Below are 9119 nucleotides of genomic sequence, written 5' to 3'. Positions count from 1 at the left end.
AAGATGACCTTGGGTCTTTTGTGGAAACAGACAGTCTGGTTAGGAGGCCAATGCAGTGAAACATGGTTGAGTTCTGACTCTATTTTGAAAGTAGAGCTCTTGCAGAACTTGATAATGGATTGAATTTATGGTTTGGATGTAAAAGAGGAATTGGCGATGACACTTAGGTTTTTGGTATGACTGGTGATAGATTGATATTCTCATTGAATTGAAATAGGGAAGATTAGAGGCTAAACACAGCAGATGGGGGAAGCAGAATCAGGAGTTCTGATTTGGATAATAGAACATCTATTGTGCAAAAAATACAAACGATCGGCTGGCACGTGGACCAGACCTTCAGGGACATCATTCATTGGGAAAAACTCAAGGAGACAGGACCAGGGCAGACATGTGAATTCCCCGTTGCCTCTCACACTCTGGGGTAGCTTTACCACAGGTACCAGATGTGGGAGAGGGATGTGGCTTTTGGGATGTGAGGCTTTTAAGTTGAATGGTTAGGGAAGGACCAGATTTTTCTCTGATATAATGAAGGGCCAGGATGTGATAGTAATATAACACAGTAAAACCATACACCATCCCTATTCTGCCAGCCCCTCCTTTGGGGTGATCCACGACCAGGATATAATGACAATATGATATAGCAGAACTTTTTTCCATCCCTATTCTGCCAGCTCCTTTTCTAACATTGTAGAAGTAAGAGGAGGAGCCAAGCTACCTGTTGCAGCTGTATGACAAAGAAAGCAAACAGCATGATTTGCCACACCAGTGCTCATGATTGGAGAAGTACCAGCCTCTATCAGGGCATGCTGGGAGGGCTGTGGTCCAAGCCTTGTGTTTGACCAGGATTGATTGCTTTAAGCACTAGCCTTGGCCAATTTCTATGGAGATTTTCAGGAGGCCAATTCCTTCTCTACAGGGGATAATTCATGAGCAAATTAACACTTACCTCTTAGGAAAAACTTGGATTGAGTTGGTGGTAGTGGAGTGGTGAAATGTGATTTGATTCTAGTAGTACTCTGAATGTAGATTTCCCAAAGAACTTGCTGGTGGGTTGATTTTATGATTCAAAGAGAAAAAAGCAATCAAGAAGTATGCATAGGTTTTTACCCTAACAGCTGATTTAATCATTCTGTCATTGACAAAAATAAGGAAGGTTGAAGACACATGTAGTGGGGGTGGGGGTGAAATCAAGAGTTCGAATTTGGAAATGCCTAATAGAAACCCAAGTAGAGAGGTGGACAGCACATGGAGTTAGGGAAAGAGATTTGGATGGAGGATATAAATTTTGGAATCATCAGGATGTAGATGCATTTTAAAGCTGTTACTGAGTCCAAGTTCCTACTGCTCACTGCATGACAGGCCAATAAATGAGAGATGAGTTGTTGGGGCAAGGAATAGTGACTTTATTTGGAAAGCCAGCAGACTAAGAATATGGTGAACTAGTGTCCCGAAGAACCATCTTACCTGAGGTAGAATTCAGGCTTCTTTTATACTAAAAGGGGAAGGGATGTGGCTGGTTGTTGCAAACTTTGTGGTGCAGGAATCTTTTGTTCTTGCTGCTGTCCATGGAGATCTGGTCACAATGTTTCTACAAGCCTCCAACAAGACAAATGTCATTTTCTGTTCTGCAACTTTTTATCTCTGTATGAATGGAAAAATGTTGTACCTTTAAAGGTCAGAGCCTTGACAATGAGTTAGGGTGGATATTTCAAGATACAGGCAACATTCTTTTACAAAGTTGCATGCCAAGAATGACTAAGTACAAGCAACAGAGCACAAGGGTTAGAGCTAAAGGAATAGACCCAATATGGAGGCAGGTTTGTTCTTCTCTGTTACAAAGCCATGAGACTGGATCAAGTTAGGAGCAAATATAAGAGAAAGAAGGACTGCAAACTGGCCAACTGAACCCTGACTGGGTTATGTCAATCTTTAGAAGCCTGGGCAAACCTAATGCCCCCTTCTCCAGGCAGATTCTTGGTTGCCTCCATCAAGAAAAGAAAGAACATTCAAGCACGATGCAATCTCAAAATATTACCTGTGATTTACTGCATAAAGCAGGTCCAAGAGAGACCTGAGGTGCCATGCTTCAAGGTAATGAGTAAATATTTCTACACACATACAAAACATCATGAACTTAAAAATGTAAAAGCATGGCTTTCTTTTCACTCTGCTGAGAATTATCCATCAGTTCAATATAAAAATTGACAAAATTCCATACTTTGCTTACTGTTTCAGAGACTGCAATTCAAATTATATAATCATTCCAAAGCTTTTTGAGGAGCGGTTGTTGTCATTTTTTTTTAATGTAACATTTTATCCTGTCTTTAATAGGGCTATATTTTACTCTGTCCTCCCCTCAAACTATAGAACTATTAAATTATTGGACATTCCCCTCATGTGATAAATCTATTGTCTGTTTCATGTCTAAGTTTCTAAGACTAATGTTTCAATTACAGAGCAATGATGCTTTAGATACAGTGACTCCAACTGCATATCACTCTTATATTCATTCTTACTCTGAGGAGAAATTATCAATGAAATCTGAAAATACCATTAACCTTTCCTCAACTTTTGGATCTAGAGCCAGAAATTGGTTATGGCCTAAGCTAAATGAGCTAGACATTAAATTTTGATTAGCAATGAATCAGGAACCAAAAGAGTCTTGGTTGGTAGGAATGGAGTAACAAATATATAACAGTAAAAATTTGGGAAACATTCTAGTCCCTCTCTGTTTTAGCTTGTTTCCTCTTCCCAACATAGAAAGAGTTGGGTTTTTTCTTAATTAAAATTTAATATTACTCAGCCATAAAAAAGAATGAACTAATGCCATTTGCAGCAACATGGGTGGACATAGAGATGATCATATTAACTGAAGGAAGTCAGATAGAGAAAGACAAATACCATATGATGTCGCTTATATGTGGAACCAAAAAAAAAAAAATACAAATTTATTGACCAACCAGAAATAGACTCACATACATAGAAAACAAACTGTGGTTACCAGTGGGGAAAGGAGGGGAGAGATAAACTAGGAGTTTGGGATTAATAGATACATATTACTATATATAAAATAGATAAACAACAGGGACTTACTGTATAGCACAGGGGAACTATATTCAATTTCTTGTAATGAGCTGCAATGGAAAAAGAATCTGAAAAAAAAAATATATATGTGGGTGTATATGTATAACTGAATTGCTTTGCTGTACTCCTGAAACTAACATAGCTTAAAAAACTTAATATATTGAATTCTAAAATTCGTCAGGAACAATATATGTATGAGAATAGTCAAGAAATTTCTGGAAAAAATAAACTATAAATAATAAAGGCTGTGGCAAAACATCTATTACTCACCCAATATTCATGGAGTCTTCCATTTTTCTGAGCCCCCTTGTTGCTCATGGGACTGTGTGACTAGTTCTGGCCAATGGGCAGAAAAAGTGACACTTCTGGGTCAAACCATTGAAGATCCTGGGCACAAAAAACTCTTCAGTGCTGTCTTCCCATGCTTCAGTGACCTGGAGGTCATATATTGAGATTGTGGCAACACAACAGGGAAGCAGCGTGTGTCACTGAATCTGCAAATGGAAGACAACTGATCTGGAGAGTTGTCTGACCCTTGGTAGGATTCGTGTGACTGTGAAATAAGTCTTTGGTGTATTAAACATCAAGGATTTGGGAATTTGTGTTTTACCATAGCATTACCTATGTATATACTGATACAAAGAGAAAATTTCCTCAACAGATGTGACTAGACAAATCAATGAAACACAAAAGGGTTCATTATAGACCCATGTCGATTTGGAAGTTTAATATGTGACAGTGACATCTTAAATCAGTGGGGAAAGATGGCTGACTGGTGCATATCTCAGTTAACAAAATCAACGCTCAATTTAGTGGTTTAAAATGACACTAATCATTTATGATCTTGTAGATTGAGTAGGTCAGGAATTCTGACAGAACATCATAGAAAAAGCTTGTTTTCACATCATGCATGATGTTTAGGGCCTCAGCTGGGCAGCACAAAGGCCAAGGGCTGGAGTCCTCTGAAGGCTCGTTCGCTTGCATGTCTGAGGCTACAGATGCTGGCTGTGGGCTGGGGTCTAGCTGGGTCTGTCAGCTGGAACACCCACATGTGGCCTCTCGCATAGCCTGAACATCCTCCCAACATGGTGGCTGGGTTTTTAAGGGTGAACATAGCAAGAAAAGGAGCTCTGTATTGCCTATTGTGACGTAGCCTCTGAAGTCACACGGCACCACTTCTGCCATCTTCTGTTGATCAAGGCGGTTAGAAAGCTTTACCTGTGTTTGAGGAGGGGAACACGGATGCTACTTCTTGATGGAGAAATGTCAACAGGATATTGTAGAATGGCATAAAGAATGGGATATAGATATAGATAAAGACATAGATGTATGTATGTGTGTATATATATGTGTATACACACACACACACACACATAAATAGCAGCTATCTTTGGAAAATACAACCTGCCACAGTGCAAATGATTGTTTGTTAAGGCTCTGGTACCACTTCTGGATAAGCAGAATGTATGCCCTCCTATTACAGAGATGAGAATAACAAATATTTCCTTATATACAGATATTATGGTTTGAACAGACTGCTGAGGCTCTACGCAACGATTGTATAAAGAAGAGATGCAGTAGACAATCTTTTCTAAAATTAAGGACATCATTTTTGGTAGAATTTCCTCAAATGACAATCTAGTATATAGATGAAATTTCCATATGCATTGTTTTATTTAGTTATATTGTTGGAAATCATTTAGGGCCTTTACTGAACTATTTTTAATGTTCAAAGCCTTGAAAAATTCCAGGCTAAAGACATTTTTGTGAAATGATAGGAAGTGGAGCTTCAGGCTTGTATTTCCCATGTGTCTATGCACCATAGTAAGTGAAAAACAATTTTTTAGAAGAATCTTGGCCTTGCCCGTGGTTTTCCCATGTTTCCTCTGAAAGCAAAGGTACTATGGCTTTCTATTCAGGCACACATTCCTGTTAGATGGTTCTTTGTTTTTCACATAAGGGTATCAACCCTACTTCTAGGTAACTAATCAATCGATCATCTGCAGAAGTATCAGTATCCCAATATAGAAGGGTCGACTGTCACAACTTATCAGAGAGTGCAATCTTAAACTCTCTGCTGCCCTATTTTACACTTGATGTTTGTCTGAAGTCAGGGATCAAGCTGAGGCTGGGACATCACCTGGACTCACAACCTTGCTCAGCTTCTTCCCCTCCTCCATCCTGCTTCCGCTCACTCCCATGCCAGTTTCTCCTGGGAATAGTCCTAAAATAAATCACATGTACATGAGTCCTCAAATTAGAGTCTGATTCTGGAGAACAAGACGTAAGACATAATCCTTCTCTTTAGATATTCTTCTATCATTCTGTGAGTGAATGTCACTAGAGAGTGGAATACTTGGACCACTTGGTGTCATTCTAAGGAATCAGAATCTACATACCAATGAGATCCCTAGGAGATTTGCATGCACATTAACGTTCCAGAAGCACTTTTCTGAGAAAGAGTCCCGTGAACTGGTTCAAGAAGACGTAAGACATTGAAATAGATCAGAAACTGGAAGAAATCACAAACCTTGTCAAAAATTAATTATTGAGTTATTTTCATTTTCATATTATTCCAATGCTATTTAAATAATTCCAAAGTAGAGGAAATGATGGAAAAATTCCAATCCATTTTATGAAGTTAGCAAAACCCAATATTAAGACCTGATAAAGATTAAACACTCAAAGAAAGCTTATTAAATAGTCTGGTGAGTATATAGAAACAAAAATCCTCAACCTAGCATTGGCAGACTGAATCCAGCATGAAAATAAAAGAATTGTGCACCACAATGAAAAAGAGTTTATACCAAAAATGCTAGGGGTATTTAACATTTTAAAATCTACTAACATAATTTATCACATCAAGGGGGGAAAACCAGAATTTCAATAGATGTTCCCAAATTAATTAATAGATGGTAAAATTAAATATCCATGAATTATAAATATGTCTAGTGAACTAGGACTAAAAGAACACCTTCTTAACATGATAAATTGTATATTTTGCAAACCAACAATTTACATCATTCTGACAGTCTTTTCAGCTGAAGTCAGGAATAAGATAAAGATGCTTGAGATAATCACTATTCATTTTTTTCTCGTAAGTTCCAAACAATATAACAAAACAAGAAGAGAAATAGGAGGTATAAATATTAGAAAGGGAATTAAACTAATGCTATTTTCAATTATTTTTACCTACTTCAAGACCTCAAGAAAAATCATTCATGAAAATGTTAAAACTACTAGGAAGTGGTGGATAGCAACATATGTGTACAAGTATCAATGACTTTTACATATTAAAAAGTAAATATTTCATCCACAAAATGAACAAAACTACCATACTTTCAAATGATCTTAAGAAATGTGCAATAATGTGTAAAGAAAATAAAAAACATACTTTAAAAAGAGTTTAAAATGGAGAAAGACACTGTTTTTCTAGACAGCAAAATCCATTATTATTAAAGTATTAATTCTTCCCAGTTTGGTTTATAAATGTGGTGTTTCTAATCTAATTGAATACCAACTGAACATTCTTGCAACTTGACAAAATGCTTTTAAAATTTATCCAGAAGAATAAACATGCAAGAATAACCAAGAAAACTTTAAAAAGAAAAATGAGAAGGAATTTGAAACATAATATAAAGCCACAATAATTTGAATAATCTGGTACATGCACAGGACTAGACAAACAATTCAAGGTAAGAAAAATAGTTCAGAACAAACGCAGGAATGTTTAAGAGTTTAGCATGTGATAGTAGTGTCATTTAAATCAGACTCATTATATAATTTGACTAAATATTGGTGGAAAAATTAAGTTAACTTTATTATATTCCAGAATAGATTTCAGCTGGGCTAAAAATGTAAAATTTTAAGAAAACACATGCACATTCCAGAAGTGAATAGAGATACATATTTAAGTAAGCTTGGAGTGCAATAGGCTTTTCTAATCATGACACTGAAAGCAACATCATTTAAAAAAATAGTTTCTTTGACCATATAAAAATGTTAACACTCCTATACATAAAGGAAAAACAGTATATATTAAAAACTTAAGCATATAGTGCTTTTCTATTGGATGAGCACAAACAAAATTAGGAAAACCTCGCTACTACATATGAATTAAAAAAAAAATAAGTATATGCAATAAAAAGCTTTCACAAATCAAAAATAAATAAATAAAACTGGGAAAGGCCATGAAAGTGTGATTCACAAAATTGTGGAGCCAATCATTTTATTTTTTAAGAAAAGTTTAGCTGCTTTATTAATACACTGCAACTTATCGCAACAATGAGGTATCACCTTTTGTGTATCAAACTGACAAGAATTAAATACAATTATGACACATAAAGTTTGATAAGGGTGCAAGCAACTGGTACCCTTGAACACAGCTGGCCAGAGTATAAATTTTATAACATTCTATATAGAAAAGTGGTCGTTTCTGTTTGAAAACTTTTAAATGTTGACTATTGGTCTTCTGGGAATTTATCCTAAGGAAATAAGTCTAAATTTTTGCAATGATTTATCTGTAAGTATGTTCATAGCATCATTTCTTATAGTAGCCAATCTTGGAAACCAACTAACTATGCAGCAACAGAGGACTGGCTCAATAAGTAAATGCCTTTATCTAATGGAATACATAGAAGCTATTAAAAATATTTTTAAAGAATGTTTAATGGCTTGGGAAAATGTGCATGATATATGGTTTAATTAAAAACAGATTGAAAAATAATGTGCAGTTTGAACCTTTTGTTAAAAATTTTATTCACGCACAATGTAAAACAGGAAAAACACACACCAGAATGTTGACAATGGTTTTTTTCCCTAGATGCTAGGATTTTAAATTATTTATAATGTCTTTTTTCCCGCTTACCTGCAAGTCTCCTCTTTTCTTCAATAAAAATGCATCCTATTAAGATCAGAAATTATCAATACATGAAAATTAGCTTGTAAAAAAAGTCAAAAAAGAGAAACAAGCAACTTATGGACCTTATGTTATCGACATGTGTTTGTCATGCTAACAATGCCTCTTTCAGGGTGACACCCAGGAGAAATTCTTGTCCATTCTTGACACAAACAAATAATGATAATTGCTCTTGTCCTGGGCAGTTGACCGGTTTTTATCTGATGGACCCTATGAACCACATAAACTTGAGAGCCTGGAGACAACATATGTCCACCTCTGTAAACAAGGGTATGAATCTATGTAACATGCAATTGTTACACTTAAGAACATTGTCATCTGGGAATTTGTGTGTTCTGATGTCAGCTTCAGTGTTTCCAGGAAAGATGAAGGATCTGTATAAAGTAATAAGTACACCCACTAAGGGCCCTGAAGCAATAAGAGAATTCTGCCAGCATGCAAGAACCCCAGGACCCATCAGAGAAGGGTCAGTGCTAGACCTGCAAGAGAACTCGTTCCTTAAACAATTGGGAAGAGTAGATCATTCACTCAACTAACATTAGCTGAGGTCTGTTATGTGCCTGCCGGGCACTGTTCTAGGGGCTGGGCAGCCATACAATAAATGATGTGAAAATTACAGTATCCCTGCTGTTCTGGGATCAATTGCGTTTTTTCACCCACTCCCCCCAAATTCATCTGTTTAAGTTCTAATTCCCCAGGACCTCAGAATGGGATGGTATTGGGAGATAAGGTCTTTATAGAGATAATCAAATTAAAATGAGATCATTAGTGGGGGCCTTAATCCAAATGACTGGGGTCCATAAAAATGGGGAAATTTGGAAAACAATGTGAAGACGCAGAGAGAGGGCCATCTATGAGCTCAGGAGAGAGACCTGGAACAGATCCCTCCCTCACAGCCCTGAGAAGAGACCAGCCCTGCCCACACCTTGATCTAGGACTTCCAGCCTCCAGAACTGGGAGACGGTACATTTCTGTTACTAGCATCATCCGCTCTGTGGGACTTGATTACAGTGGTCCTAGCAAACAAAATCATCTCCCATCAAGGGGATAAGGGACAGGCAAACAAAAAATAATTACAAATTGTGGAGTCTCCAGATCAAGTACCCAGGGAAGACTG

Source organism: Camelus dromedarius, chromosome X (genome assembly GCF_036321535.1).
Source record: "Camelus dromedarius isolate mCamDro1 chromosome X, mCamDro1.pat, whole genome shotgun sequence".
In the NCBI taxonomy this organism is placed as follows: Eukaryota; Metazoa; Chordata; class Mammalia; order Artiodactyla; family Camelidae; genus Camelus; species Camelus dromedarius.
Note: the sequence above shows the minus strand (reverse complement) of the source record.